Source organism: Otolemur garnettii, unplaced genomic scaffold, assembly GCF_000181295.1.
Source record: "Otolemur garnettii isolate 467f Iridium unplaced genomic scaffold, OtoGar3 scaffold00051, whole genome shotgun sequence".
NCBI lineage: Eukaryota > Metazoa > Chordata > Mammalia > Primates > Galagidae > Otolemur > Otolemur garnettii.
Genome location: NW_003852446.1, coordinates 11,766,166 through 11,777,471, shown reverse-complemented (window position 1 = coordinate 11,777,471; position 11,306 = coordinate 11,766,166). Strand labels below are relative to the sequence as shown.

Here is an 11,306-nt window from a genome sequence, read left to right as displayed (position 1 = left end):
TATCAAAACATCACATTTTACCACATAAATATATACATTTATGATTTTTCAGTTAAAAATAATATTAATAAAAAAGAAAATATGATGGGCCATGCCTGTGGCTCAAAGGAGTAGGGCACCAGCCCCATACGCCGGAGGTGGTGGGTTCAAACCCAGCCCTGGCCAAAAAGTGCAAAAAAAAAAAAAATATATGACAAAATGCAGAATGTGAAATAAATTATCGCTTAACAGGCTAAGGTACTTCTATTTCACCAGAGGACAAACACTGTTGCCTAATTGTACATGCATTCCTGGTCACCATCACAACCTTGCTCCAATCATATACTGTATTCTATATCCTAAAATAGAGGCTGACAATATCTCAGTCTTCCTTGAGTTATACATCAGCATGTATACCAGTCCTGACCAAAGAGACCCGAGGGGAAGATTGCTGGAAGCATTCTTGAGAGAGAAAAAAAAATCTCCCCTTTAAAGGTGATTTTTGAGGAGAAACTGCTCTTTGGGACTGATAAAGCTAAGGCAGCCATATTGTAAAGACGAGAAGAGAAAGTTGAGGTGGATAGCCAACATGGTAAGTAAGGTTAACCAGGTAAGGTCCCGAAGGTAATCAGGGACTGGATTTCTGAAATCATAACTGAGCTAAATAAACCCTACATCCTCTGGTCTCTAGTCTTTTTATAATACAAGATTGCAACAAAGACCTATGCTAATTTCTGCATATTAAGAAGGAATTTTAAAGAAGGTTAAGGAAAGGCCACGCAAAAATTTATCAATTTAAATTGTTCACATCATTCCTTTTATTTCTGGGACTCTTAAGGGATCCAGGTATTGAAGATCAAGAGTTTTGAGTAATAAAATCAGAAGAGTGATAGAAATGGAGATATTAAATGAGGAAAAGTGTCTTTTAAGCGTGTAACTCAAAATATGGAAAATGTATTTTCAAGCATTTTCTCTCTCATGTGAAGGAGGGATATACACAGACGCTTCTAGCAGTTAAGGATGAGTAATTGAAAATTAATTGCATTCTATTGCCCCTAGTTCATTGTGTAAAACGTCACTGATGATCTATTTACTGAATTTTCTTTAGAAACTCACTTTAATGAATGTAAATATGTTAACTGTGGATGACACTGATTCATACTAGAGCTCCATCACACATTCCACCACACACTGATCCTTTGTTTCCACGTTAGATCTTTTCTTTACAAAATTAGTTTTTAAATTTTTAATTATTAGGACCACATACTAGCTATATATCTTTGTGTGTACATGTGATGTTTTGATATAGGCACACAATGTGAATTAATCAAATTCTATCTTGAATTTTAAATCCGGGGCTTACTTACACAGGAGCATTCCGGAATTTAGCCCCCACAGCTTCATTGCTCTTATTTTTTTTTAAAAGAAAACTCAACTGATGTATTTTTTTTTTAGTATTGCTTTCTTCATTTCGTATGTTTAAATTTGTTCAATTAAACTTCTTGAGAAAGAAAAATATTCTTACACTATGTACTTTCCCAGGTGACAAATATAGACAAATAAAATGATCATTTAACTTTATTTTAATAATGCTGATTAGAACAAATATACTAGTCTATATATCCATTGTAATTGTATCACATTTGGTGATATTTTTAACATTAGAAACTACCAATGTATTTAATTTCTTATATGCCTAAATGAGCAATGTGTTTCCTTCTCAGGATTAGTTATCTTTTGCTCTTGTAACAAATTGCCACAAACATAATGACTTAAAATAATACAAGTTTATTATCTTACAGTTCTACAGGCCAGATATCCAAGGGTCTCTCTGGGTTAAAATCAAGTTGTCAGCAGGGCTATATTCCTTTTTGGCGGGGGAGGGGGGGTTGGAGGACACCATCTCCATGGTTTTTCTGTTTCTAAAAATCACTCATGTTCCTTGGTTCATAGCCTTTCCCTCCACCTTCAAAGCCAGCAATATTGAATTTCTCTGTGCCTTTCTTTCAGAGTCACTTCTTCCTTTACCCACCTCCTCAGCATTCCTCTTCCACTTATAAGGGCCTTTATGATCAGACTGGACCAAACTGGGTAATCTAGAATAATTTCTCCATTTTAAGATCAAATGATTACCAATCTTAATTCCATCTCCAAACTGAATTTCCCTTTCGGCATGTAACTTAACATACCCTCAGGTTCCAGAAATTAGCACATAGACATCCGTAATGGGACCATTATTATGTCTACCACTTTCCCCATAAGTCTAAAGTTCTTTATGAATTTTTTAAAAAATTATTTTGTGATTTTATTAACAGCAAGACAGATTTTGTCCTCAAAAACTCTAAAGAAGAACTTCCACCAAAACACAAATAAATTTGAATGGTATGGTCTTGAATAGAAAAATAGAGTATAATATTATAAAAGGTGTGTTTCTCTAAAATTTCCTGTAGATATACTGTGATCTCAATTATTTGATAATTTTCAAAATATCGTGGAAACAACCTGATCAGATGTGTTAAGCATGATTCTAAAGCACTGAAGCAAATAAAAATCAAAATTGATGGAAAATATTAAACTACTAAGATGTGTTTAAAATAATGGTAATGTTATACCACATATACATGCAAAGGTGAATACATATGCATGCAAGAGTCAGTAATAGGCTCTCTCTAACATTGTTCTGTTAATTGGTATAAACTTTTGGAGGGAAATTTAGAAGTATATATTACATTATTAATAAGCATACAATTTCATTTAATATTCCTATTGGAAGGAATTTATTCTATGGAAAAATTTTACAAGATCTAAGGAAACATGTTCCTGTCTTATCAAATCACAGGAAACAAACTAAGTCCATTTATAGAAAATAAATAAATAAATCATAGCATATATATTCAATAGCGTATTAGATAGTGATTAAGAAGAATTAAATATATTTGTTTGTGCTAAAATGGAAATATCTACTCTTCACCATAAGTAGAAAATGTAAAAGATGGGATAATATATGTATACTCTAACTTTAATTTAAAACATATGTATGTGAAATGTTTATGTACATACTACAATTTATATATAAAAAATCATAAAATAATAAAATAAACACAAGAACAAACAAAAATTTTCTCTAGAAAAATTGAGACTGGGGTTGGGTAAAATTTTCTTTTTTTTAAATTTTAATTTTTTTGTATTATATATTCAATATTTAAACCATGATGATGTTTTACATTTCTTCTTATTTTTTTCGGCTTAATTGAAGCATGTATGAATAATTTAAAAATTATGTATATTTAAGTTATAAAATATGATGTTTTGATATAATTATACCTTGTACAGTGATTCCCACAATCAAACTAATTGATGTGTTGATTATTTTTCAGAGTTACCTTTTTTCTTTGTGATGAGAACACTTAAAATCTACTCTCTTAGCAAATTTTAAGTCTATACTATATTATTATTATTATTAAAGATAGTTAACATGGTATATACTGGATATCAAGAATTTATTCATTTTATATCAAGAAAGTTGTACTGTTTTACCAACATTTCCTCATTTCTTCTTTTTTTCTCTCCCATTTCCTCATTTCGAACACCTCCCAACCTTTGACAACCACCATTCTATTTTGCTTTCCTAAGGTTCATATTTTCTGATTTAACATAGAAGTAATACCATGCAATATTTATATTTCCACGTTTACTTATTTCACTTAGCATAAATTTTTCCAGGATAATCAGCATACAAAAAAGCCCATCCTTATCAAATTAACATAAGGGAATATAAAACATTATATGTTCATATGTTTAGACAGGTACAAAGAAGTGATAAGAGAACAATGTCTGACTTCAGTGAGGGTGAAGTGGGTTGAGGAGTTATTGGGTGGGGCTGCCTGTTAATGCTGAGAGAGAGGGACTTTGAAAGGAGAGGAATAAGAATACCGTACATAATCAACTTCCTGCTTCTCTAATGTAACCTAGCACCTAGTCTGTTTTTTTTTCTCATAAATTGGGAGGCCATCCGAGATTATAATAAATATTGTAGCTACAACAAGTAATGAACAAATTCACTCTAATAAATGAAAATTATTTTCTCCGATTTCTTCAGAGAATTTTTTACTCCTATTTTTACAAAACAATTCCAAACTTTAAAAAATATATAACCAGTAGCACACTCGAAATCAACACAGAAGATAAACAAAATTTCAAACTCTAGTCAATAATAATATACTGTATATTTATACAGAAAAATTTCAAATGTTCTCCCTATCCCCCCCCCCAAAAAAATACGTTTGTGGTGATGGATATGTTAATAGGTCTGATTTAATTATTTCACATTGTATCCATAAATCATATCAGCATTTTGTATACAATAAATACACACAATTATAACTTGTCAATTTACAATTTAAAGCTAAAATTATAAAAAAATTCCAGCCTCATTTTCTTAAACTCAAGAGAGATAAATTATCACACTCTAAAACAGATTGAATAACTACAAGATCAAAAACTTCTGCATGGCAAAAAATATCAATAAAGCAAAGAGACAACTCATAGAATGGGAAAAGTGATATTTACAAACAACCCATCTGGCAAAGGTTTATAACAAGAATATACAAGGAGCTTCAACAACTTAATAGGAAAATATCAAATCAGATGATTGAAAAACGGGCATAGGAACTGAGCAGATGTTTCTCAAAAGAAGACATACAAATGGCCAACAGGTATAGGAAAAAATTCTCAATATCCTTAGTCATCAGAGAAATGCAGATTAAAACCACAATGAGATATAATCCTCCTGCAGTTAACTTGGCTTTTACAAAAAGACAAGCAATAACGAATGCAGAGGAGGATGTGGATAAAGGAGATTGTGATGTACATTAGTTTAGCTACTACGGAGAACAGTATGGAGGTTCCTCAGAAAGCTAAAAACAGAACTACCACATGATTCAGCAATCCCACTGCTAGGTACATATCCAAAAGAAAGGAATTCAATCATATCAAAAAGATTCCTAGCTTCATTTAAATGACAAGCAAAGGACAGGAAGCGAAATAACTGAAGTCATGGACATGGTTTCACTTTTTCAATCATCTGAGATTTTATAATTAGGATAGAGAAATGGATCATTAACCTTCTTAAGGTTCCCGGTCTGAAAATAAAACTAACAAAGACATAAATGGAAGGAAGGCATACGAATTTATTGAATACCAAAGTTTTCAGAAGTGAAAATCGACCCAGGAAAAGTTCTGTGTGATTATTTTAAATCTGATGAAAGAAGTGGATAGTTGTGGTGAAAGAAGTGTTAGGATTTAATGGTATGGAAACTGGGGTGAGGGGGAACTTCTGCAAGCCTTGTTTGTTCAGATCCTTCCCTATGTGTCTGTATGACTTTTCATCCCCCCAGGTATAGTGCAGAGCACCTGTCGCATGAGGGTCTTCATGGGAAAGGGAGGAAGTCAGAGAGTGAACCTCCTTGGTTTTATGGCTTGTTTGGGGAAGACATTTCATGGGGAGAAATGAGGGAGGAAAAAAGTCAGAAAAAATGTCCTGTTTCTGAGGCCTGCCCAATCTCCTTTAGCTCAAGTTACTCAGCATGCCAAGGGGCCATACTTGGGAGTATTGTGTTCTGAGCCGCAATACGTTTAACATTCCTTATATTTCAGATTAACACATGAGAAATACCAATATTTACTTTTTTTTTTTTTTTTTTTTTTACCTGAGTGAGCTGAGTGTAGCAGAGTGGAGTCTATGTTGAAAAAAATATTGCTATGCTCCCTGTTCACTATTGCAATGCGGAATGGAGAGTTTCAAAGCCCCTCCTGGAAATACACTGCTCTGTTTCCACAGAATCTGGCAAGTTATGAGCCCTGGATCTCTGAAGATTTTTTGTGTTCTAATGCACGAGGCCATTTTCTACCATCTGGCTGTATGCCAAATTGCCTCAACATCAAAAGCTGATGCTTGGGTGGACACATTAGGACTGAGAGTACTGGGACTGTTCTGTGATGCATCTCCCGTTGGGTAAGCCTGAAATATGTGTTATTCAATCTACTATTATTAATGAAACCATTTCTATGATTATAAAATCCACCTGCAAATGCTAAACATCCTGAACAGTATTCATTTTTTGTTTTTACTAAAATATAATGTGTCTTTTGGAAGGCAATTTGGTCATTATTTGCAGAGGTAAAACTAGTCTTACCTAGGTTTACCAACTGACCTAGCAATTAAGATCCTAGATATCTAACTAACCGGTTTAAAAACTCATGTCCACACGAACATCTGCACCTGTTTTTTTTTTATATCAAGTTTATTCATAATCACCAAAAACTTGAAGCAACCAAGACATCCATCAAAAAGGCTATGTTAACCAGTTTGATGAAAATATTTCAAATTGTATATGAAACCAGCACATGGTACCCCATGATTGCATTAATGTACACAGCTATGATTTAATAAAAAAAAGAAAAAGAAAAAAAAGCAAGGTAGAAACAAAATGTGGTTTAAGCATATAATGAAATACTGTTCAATGGCAGATGAATCTTAAATGCTAAGTAGGAGAAAACAATTGAAAAGACTACATATAGTTTTATTCAATTTAAATTACATTCTGGAAAAAGCAAAGGTATAAAGATGGTAAACAGATCAGTGTTCGATGCCAAGAATATGGCAAGGACAGTGGGTTAAGTAGATGAAACACAAGGGATATTTTAGGGCAATGAAACTACCATAGTGATGGGTGCCTAACACTGTTATTTGACAAATCCCATAGAATTTTATAGCACAACAACTAAACTTTAATGTTTGCAAATAAATCTTTTAAAAGGTGAGAGGAATCCCAGGATGAAATAGGTACTCTTACAAAGAATCTATATTGCAAATGAATGAAATGATCTTATTAAAGGGACCAAGGTTGAAAGTGGAAGGTGCTGACCTACGTATCTTTGAAAGTGAGTATGGACTGTTAGATTAAAGGCAGAAAGGAACTGTGTAGGAGCAACATACTCTAGTTGGTAAAATTGTTTCCCCAGGTATGGGTTAATAATTATGAAATATCACTCTGCATGCATCATGGAATTAAACAATGAAGGCAATGGGTGTTGGAAGGTGGGACTCAGGTTTTTCACTGTTAGAGAGAGATTACAAACCAACAGGGGGGAAAAACTAGAATAACCATGTGGTACTGCATAGAGTTGGAGATATTAGTATTAGTTGGAGATTTTAGTATGAACTTATTTTAATTTACTATAGATCCAACATTTACATATATCAGTTAGTACACACTCCTATATTTTCTCACTGTGTTAGCTGAAAGGACCTGAAAATAATGATACCCCTGTAGCAATGAGGACATTTTCGTAGTTTTAGAAATCACCCCCCAAGGAAAGGATCCAAGGATTTTCAGAGAAATACCTCATTCTAGAACTAAGACAGGGAAAATATAAGATGAAACTGGAGCATCACGAAGTTGCAGGAAATAAGGAAATGCTAAAACAAAATCCACAATATGGTTACATCAAAATGGCATATAAGCAAACTGAAAGAGTCTCAAAGCTGGAACAATTTGAACAACAAAATAAATAATACAGTATTGGATTAAAACTCAAAGTATATAAATGATTTAATGAATAAATATACAAGAGTCAAGAGACAATGTCTATTTACAAAAAAAAAAAAAATTTAAATAAATTTTGTAGACTTTTCCATCACAAGGAGATGTCACATAGCTTCCAACCCTTTATGTGTGACCTGTGTATAGTGACTTCTTTCCAAAACATACAACATGGATGATGGAAAAAAGTGATTTTACAGTGGAGACATCTGACAAATACTACCTCAACCAGGTAATCAAGGTTAACATCAACGGTGATATGATGACAGGATGAATGCTGTATTTGATGTGATTAGATTAGTACTTTACCTCTGTGGTCTTTCCTCCCCAAACACAAAATTCCCGTCTAATTAGGAGGAACACATCAGATAAAATCAAATTGAGAGATATTCCCCAAGATACCTAATCAGTACTCCTCTCAGAACTGTGAAAGTCAGCAAAAACAAGGGAAGTTTGAGAAAGTGTCACAGCCTAGAGGAGTCTATGGACATAAACGAGTAAATGTAATGTGGTAACTTGAATGGGATCCTGGAACGTATAAATAGCATTAAATAAAAACTTGGGTAATTTGAATAAAGCATGTATTTTGGTTAACAACAGTGTATGAATACTAATGGTAATAAAGGTATCACATTAATATAAGAAGATAATAGTAGATGAAATTGAGTGCAGGCTATATAACAACTCTCTGAACTGTACAACATTTTGGTACATCTGGAATTATTCTAAACAAAATTGTATTTAAAAATATGGTGTAGTTGGAGTAGATAGAACACATTAAGAGTTGTGTGGATCTAGAAGCAGTTCTTCTTGAATCTCTGTCTGGTTTGGCCTGCCTGCCTGTATTCCAGTCTCCACGATGTACATCAGGGTGACCAAGAAGTTCTACAAGGTGTCCACCTCTGACCTCAGCAGCCCAGTGCCCCCATCAGCTCCACAAGCTTTTCCTGCATGGGCAGCAGCGGCAGTTTCTGGAATGGCCTGGGCACTGGTGTGGCTCTGGGTGAAGGCTATGCTAGGGCCAGTAGTATGGGGGGCATCACAGCTGTCATGGTGAGCCAGAGCCTGCTGAGACCCCTTAAGCTGGAGGTGGACACCTGTATCCATGCCATGTGCACTCAGAAGGAGGAAATCAAGACCCTCAACAAGAAGTTTGCCTCCTTCATTGACAAGGTGCAATTCTTAGAGCAGCAGAACAAGATGTTGGAGACCAAGTGGAGCCTCCTGCAGTAGCAGAAGATGGTGTGGAGCAACATGGACAGTTTGTTTGAAAGCTACATCAACAACATTTGGTGATAATTGGACACACTGGACCAGGAGCTGAAGCCGGAGGTGGAGCTTGGCAACATACAGGGGCTGGCAGAAGACTTCAATAATAAGTATGAGGAGACCAACAAGTAAGTGTACAGAGATGGAGCATGAATTTGTCCTCATCAAGAAGGCTGTGGATGAAGCGTACATGAACAAGGTGGAGCTGGAGTCCCACCTGGAATGAGTGACTGATGAGATCAACTTCCTTAGGCATCTGTATAAAGAGGAGATCTGTGACCTGCAGTCCCAAATCTTGTACATACGTGTGGTCCTGTTCATGGAGAATAGCTGCTTCCTGGACATGGATAATAGCATCATTTAGGTCCATGCCCAGTAGGAAGGGATTGCCAGCCACAACTGGGCTGAGGCTAAGCGTGTGTACCAGACCGAGTATGGGGAGCTGCAGTTACTGGCTGGGAAGCATGAGGACGACCTGTGGCACACAAGATGGACATGAACCTGAACATCATCTGGCTCCAGGCTGAAAATGAAGGTCTCAAAGGCCATAAGGCTTCCCTGGAGGCCACCATCATGGATGTCAAGAAGCATGGGGAGGTGGCCATTAAAGATGCCAACACCAAGCTGGCCCAGCTGGAGGCTGCCCTGCACCAGGCCAAGTGGAACATTGCACAGCAGCTGCACTAATTCCAAGAGCTGATGGACATCGAGCTGCCACTTAACACAAGCTGTTGGAGGGTGAGGAGTCTGAGATGTAGAACCTGAGGACCCAAACAAAGACCACCAGTGGCTACTCAGGTGGGCTGAGCTCGCCTACAGGGGCCTCACAAGCTCCAAACTCAACTAAGGCCTGATTTTCTTCCAGCCCAACTTTGGTTCTGCTGGGGTCTCTAGCTCCTTCAGTCACACCAGTTCCACCAGAGCCATGGCTGTAAAGAAGGTCGGGACCCACGATGGGATGCCGGTGTCCAAGTCCTCTGATGCCCTGTCCAAACAAACTGTCACTGTGGCTCCTCTAGTCTACCCCCTCACCTGGCTTCCCCAGAGCCTATGGTGGGGGGCAACTGTGCCAGGGAGCCTGGGACACAGAAGATCCACCTGAGGCTTGGTCTCACTCCTCAGCTCGCCCTTGGGCACTGCCAACCAAAAAAAAAAAAAAAAAAAAAAGGGTTGTGTGATTATTCTTGCCTTGTTTGGAATGGATTCCATGTGGGAAATGTTGTTATACCTGTTATACTTATCACAGTGGTAATCAGAGCTCAGATGCATATTTTGCAAGTATGATAGGCTTAACATTGAATATGTTTTATGATCAAAATATAAACTTAAATAATGCAGTGACTAATGATTTAGGAGAATTTGTATTTCCACTGTCCAGTAGGATTTTGGTTTATTTTAGATAGAAGAGGTTACCACATGATAGTTTAACTGAGCATGAACAGGAAAGGGGATATATAGAAGTTCAAAGGGAGAAACAAAGTTGTAGAATAATATGAGTAGCCTAAGTTCCCCTGATCCAATTATGGCGTTGACAGCTTAAAGGTAAATTTAGGGACTGTATCAAAATACTCACCACCAAAATACCATATTTTATAAAATCAAGAAATATAGATTTATTTTATTTCTAATAACAATTAGCAGGAGAACTTTTCTCATTGCAATTACTCAAGGGTCTTCATTAAAGAAGATGATCTTTCTGAAGAGTTTTAGTGCTAATTGATGCAGGATATAAGGTGAACTGATGTGTGTCACACTGACACCTGCCATCCTGGCCCCCTCACATTAACCAGAACTAGTCAAATGTTTATTTTTGTCTTCAAGTACATGGAGAGGATACCCCAGAAGAGAGGGACCAGCCACCAGTGGTCATTTGCTATATGTGGCACAAATGCTATATGATATGAATTTGAAGATTGAAGTGGAAAATCATATGGGAGGGGAATCTTAGAGTAATATCACTTTAGATAAAGAATATTTTGCCCTTTTTATCTTTCCAAGGTATTTTTATTCAGATATCTTTAATAGTAATAATAGAAAAGCATCGATTGTTTTTTGTTGTTGTTGTTTGCCTCAAGGAGTATACTCAACACTAATAGATATACTAGGACAACCACGAGTCTTTGAACCTTACAATAAAGCCATAAAGTCAGTATGCTCATCTAAGTAAAAGAAACACTCATGAGATATATGGAAAATAGTCATTCATTTAACAAATACTTAAAAAGTATATAGCAGTAAGAACAGAACTAAGATTTGAACCCAGGTATATTTAACTCTAAAGCCAGAGCCGTTTTCTCTGTAATACATAATTTTCCTTATTAGCAAAGGCTAGCAGAATTCTATGTTCTCTGTAGGCAAGGGTAAAGAAAATAGGACATCAATTTTGTTCTGCAATTAACTATTTATACTACTTTAATACAGACAGACTCATACCTCTGCTTCGTTTTCTATATT

The 11,306-nt window shown here is 35.9% G+C and overlaps 1 pseudogene; it reads left to right on the top strand.

Annotated features, from left to right (window-relative positions):
- Positions 1-568: 568 nt before the first annotated feature.
- On the top strand, positions 569-9,216 carry LOC111725994 (annotated as a pseudogene).
- Positions 9,217-11,306: the final 2,090 nt, after the last annotated feature.